The 3,816-nt window shown below is 41.2% G+C and overlaps 1 protein-coding gene across 1 annotated transcript in view; it reads right to left on the bottom strand.

Annotated features, from left to right (window-relative positions):
- Window positions 1–2,951: 2,951 nt before the first annotated feature.
- The window catches only part of LOC122254541 (G1/S-specific cyclin-D2), a 91,442-nt gene continuing 90,577 nt past the window's right edge, over window positions 2,952–3,816 (bottom strand). Inside the window, exon 5 of the mRNA XM_043018261.2 lies at window positions 2,952–3,816. This exon is cut by the window's right edge and continues 198 nt beyond it. The gene's annotated coding sequence lies outside the window, so the exon portion shown is untranslated.

Raw genomic sequence — 3,816 nt, 5'->3', positions numbered from 1 at the left:
TCCAGCCGTCATCCACCTCATATATATATATACATATAATATATATGTATATATTTCTATTTTAAGTATTCCTGGATTTGGATCAGGTTCTGAGCGTCCCATTCTGCATGTTTGGCCCTGGCCGACTACAGTACAAGTTATGACTGACTCAAGAGACGCTACTCTAAGGCGCGACATGAGCTCAGCAAAGTCGAGGAGATGCCATACGCGAAATCAGCTGGTCCGATGGTGCTCCCTTCGACTTAGGTAAAAGAGACGAGGGCACAAGATACAAGATGTACATACTAAATATCATAATCAAAATGAAGAAAAGTATTGCCATGAACTGGTGGTCATGATCAATAAATAACCACTAGTGGACATGTTTAAGTGATGATACACATAAATAAAAAAACGATCAAAACTACCCCGGAATCACCTACTAACACAGACAGTGAAAACAACGGGGCTTACGGAAACATTTTTCAATCAAAACAAACATAACAAACACATATTTTTGGCGTTGATTGCAAAGCATCTCCTTTTTCATTTTTGCTGGCCATTCGCACCTAAATAGAGGTAAGTGCAAGAAGGGCATAATCGTGGCACCTCCAAAGTGGAGTCGAGGAAAGGTCGAGAAAGTTAAAACACGCTTTGGCCCAGGAATAAATAAATGAATAATAATAAAAAAAAGAAAAAAAAAAAATAATAAAAATAAATAATAATGTAAAAATAACTCTTCAATCCTACTCTTACAAAAAAGAATAATTGTCTCATTACAAATTCAATATAAAAAAAAATTGTATAATACTTCAGATTTTTTTTTTTCTCTCATGGTGTGGAATTTCCATCTGACATCATGAGATTAGAGAAGAGTGCAAGGGATGACTGATTGACTAATTGATCCATCTATCAATCTCTCCCCCTAATAATTGGAGACAAAACATGCTTGCTTAACCGTCTCAACCTCCCCCGTTGCCAACTAGGTTTAGGGTGCAAAAAAAAAATCATGAGTTAGTTTAAAAATGGATAAACTTGGACTGAAATATATTAAGAATTGCAATATAAAAATCAAAAATGTCTTAATACTTGAAGCTTATAAAAATCCAAAAAATACTATGAAGGGAAAAAACAACAATAATGAATAAAGAGGGAAAAACAACAGGCTATAATTACAAAAGGGAAAGAAGGGAAAAAAAGAAAGTGTGTGAGAGAGAGAAAGAGATAGAGAGAGAGATAAGAAAAGAAATAGGAGGCAAAGAAGAAAAGAAAACATACCAACAAAGCACAATGACTTTGCTTTGCAGTAAACAAAAAAACAAAAAAATCTCTTGTACTTAACCACCTCTTGCTTAGTTTAGTCAATTAGTTTTGTCATATATTATATAAAAAAGTGACTACAAGCAAAGTATCTAAGTGATTCTCACGGTTCTATGATACATAAAACACTATACATCAAATCAGACAAGGACTTTATAATGGAGTAATGTAAGCGTAGAATAAAAAGTTGATAGCACTAGGCCCTAAGAAAACACTATACTCTTTCGTCTCGGGAAAATTTCTCTCTCGTTTCTTCTTCTCCAAATAACTTAAAAAAAGAAAAAACAAAAACAAAACAAAAACAAAAGGCGTCCAATGCTATTTGCCGGACCAAATCTCGTTTCCCATTTGCTTTCAAATTTCATTTTCTTTCGTTGTATTTTTTCTTTTTCCCGTGGACTCGCTGAGTAGCAATGAAAAAAAAAAGTCACTGAATATAATAAACTTGGGACTGTTATGAGAAGAAGATTAAAAAAAGGGACAATTACTACAGTGTATATCCACACATGCGGTCATTTGAAAAGTCGATTCCACCCGAGATGTACACGTGACGTGAGGCAGGAAGTATATCGTTATGTTTTCTTCTATGTTCCATTCTAATTTCTATCTGAATTATGTTTGACGTCTTTATTTCCTTTTTCGTTGAGAGAGGGAGAGAGGGAGAGGGAGAGGGATAGGGAGAGGAGAGAGAGAGGGAGAGAGAGAGTGAGGGAGAGGGAGAGGGAGAGGGAGAGGAGAGAGAGAGGGAGAGAGAGAGAGAGAGAGAGGGAGAGAGGAGAGAGAGAGAGAGAAGAGAGAGAGAGAGAGAGATAGAGAGAGAGAAAGAAGAGTAGGGAGAGAGATTAGATTTTAAAAATCTTAATCAATAGAAATAAGTAAAAAAAACAGGAAAAGGAAAAAAGAAATCAAAAATCAATCTCCACTAACGAAAATAAAATAGAAAAGAAAAAAATATTTCCGCCTTGCGAAATATAATGTTGAAAAGCATCAACAAGCTCATGTACGTAAGAGAAAAAAAAACAATGAAAACAAACAAACAAACAAACAAAAATCTATGTGTAAATGACCCATATTCTCATATTCCCAATAAAAAGCTGAGCCATGCATAAATAAGTTTTTTTTTTTACATTTTTTAAAAAATAGAGACGATCATAAATAAGAGTGAGCTAAGCACGTATCCCCTACGTAAACAAAATCCGGAAGGTGCAAGATGGCTCAGTGGACAATCATTGCGGCACTTTATTGTATAAACTCTTAACTCGCGGGAAAAATAGTCATAGTGAATTAGTACTATAAGGAGAGGGGTGCGGGTGGGGGAGGGGGGCTGAGGGGAGGGGGACATCTATAGGCAACTCATTTTAACATACAAATATTTTTTTTTGAACATCGAAGATGCGCTGCGGTTTGAGAACGAATGAACGACTAATTACAATAGCTTTACGATCAACAGTATGATAAAGAATTATACAAAAAATCCTATATTGAATATCAATACCTAAGAAAAGAATTGGGTCAGAGAGAAAAAAAAAATTATTCTCCGAACGAATTAGTCTCTCTTCATCTAAAACAAAAGAAACATCGAGACGTCCGGTGCGCTACTTTCGCGTCCGGATGCTCCGAGCCGATCGTTCGATCTCCTCTACAGCGCCCTCCTTCCTTCCTTCCTTCCTTCCTTCCGCTCGAGACGCGATGGAAACTCCCTCCTCCCTCGCGCCTCTTCCTATCCTACGTGTCAACTGACCTTAACCTTAAGTTTCCACTCTAATGTTATATCACATCGAAATTTATCTTAATACGTAGTCTGACAATCCATTTCATATTTTTTTGTATTTTTTTTCATCTTTGTGTGTGTATAATGTAAGTATTAGTAAAAAAAGGAATCACAGTTTTGGTGCTCGTTGCGCCTGAGGCGTCTGGCGTGGCACACGCGCTTCCCGTCGCCTGCGGCTGCGGAAGGGCATCACTCGGCCTCCAAGGCGGCGGCGCGGCGCGGGAGGCCCTCAGGGCAGGCGGCCTCTTGGTCCCCCTAACGAACAGGAAGTCCTCAGACAAATGCATGGAGTCCTTGGCTATTCCGAAGGCAGTGGCGAACTCAGCCGGCGTTGAGGTCGCTCTCGGCGCGGCGTCCGCAGCCGAACGTACGCGGCGCTGGGACCGCAGCCGGGCTCTGGGCTCGGCTCAGCCCCGGCCGGGCGTCGGCGTGCGGGCGGCCGGGCGTGCGGGCCACGGAACATCAGTGGGAAGGGAGTGCTCGTGCTGGAACGGTTGCCAGGAGCAGCGGTAGCAACAGCAATAGCTTATGTCAATGTTTATCCGATATAAATTAGCGACCCGACTAGCTTGTGCACATAAAAGGCGTGGTGGGGGCGGCCGTCCCGAGGAGGGGGCGGCGGCCCCCACGCCAACACCGGCGGGGCAGCGCCAGCCACGCCGGTGGTGTCGGTGCAGCGAGGAGGTTTCCGAGGCCTCTGGTCACCGACTACAGGATGTGGCAGTGTTGGGGCTGACCCCACGGGG

The sequence above is a fragment of the Penaeus japonicus genome, unplaced genomic scaffold, assembly GCF_977035675.1.
Source record: "Penaeus japonicus unplaced genomic scaffold, GWHDUDI00000001_assembly GWHDUDI00000026, whole genome shotgun sequence".
In the NCBI taxonomy this organism is placed as follows: Eukaryota; Metazoa; Arthropoda; class Malacostraca; order Decapoda; family Penaeidae; genus Penaeus; species Penaeus japonicus.
This window is presented reverse-complemented; position numbering and strand designations above follow the sequence as displayed.